The sequence below is a fragment of the Haliaeetus leucocephalus genome, unplaced genomic scaffold (assembly GCF_000737465.1).
Source record: "Haliaeetus leucocephalus isolate CR32 unplaced genomic scaffold, Haliaeetus_leucocephalus-4.0 Scaffold1, whole genome shotgun sequence".
In the NCBI taxonomy this organism is placed as follows: Eukaryota; Metazoa; Chordata; class Aves; order Accipitriformes; family Accipitridae; genus Haliaeetus; species Haliaeetus leucocephalus.
The window spans coordinates 17235023-17235339 of NW_010972437.1; the positions used below are offsets into that span (position 1 = coordinate 17235023).

A 317-nucleotide genomic window follows, 5' to 3' on the forward strand; every position below is an offset into this window, starting at 1 on the left:
GGGGGGGGAAGGCAGGAGCTATATTTATCCCTGGGAGCGCCGCGCCTCGTCCTGCCTGACCTCTGCGGCGGGCAGGGCTCTCGCTGGGGCGGCGGGGGCTATCTCGGCACGGCAGGGCCGGGCCGGCGGCGGCGATAAGCGGGAGCGGGGCACCTCGCCTCGGCTTCGGGGGCTCTTGCTCCCACCTTGGCCCCCGGCCCGGGAGTTCGTCCCGCACCACCGACACCTCCCCATCCCCGGCTCTACAGGGGGGACGCTTGGGTTGGGGGGGGGGCGCAGGTCCGTGCAGCCTGGGGCTGGGCACCGGGGCCCGGGGT

General features: G+C 75.7%; 1 protein-coding gene across 1 annotated transcript in view; it reads left to right on the forward strand.

The window, feature by feature from the left end:
* The first annotated feature begins 166 nt into the window (after window positions 1-166).
* The window catches only part of ABCB6 (ATP-binding cassette, sub-family B (MDR/TAP), member 6 (Langereis blood group)), a 7164-nt gene continuing 7013 nt past the window's right edge, over window positions 167-317 (forward strand). Inside the window, exon 1 of the mRNA XM_010568039.1 lies at window positions 167-279. The gene's annotated coding sequence lies outside the window, so the exon portion shown is untranslated. The remainder of the gene's footprint in view (window positions 280-317) is intronic.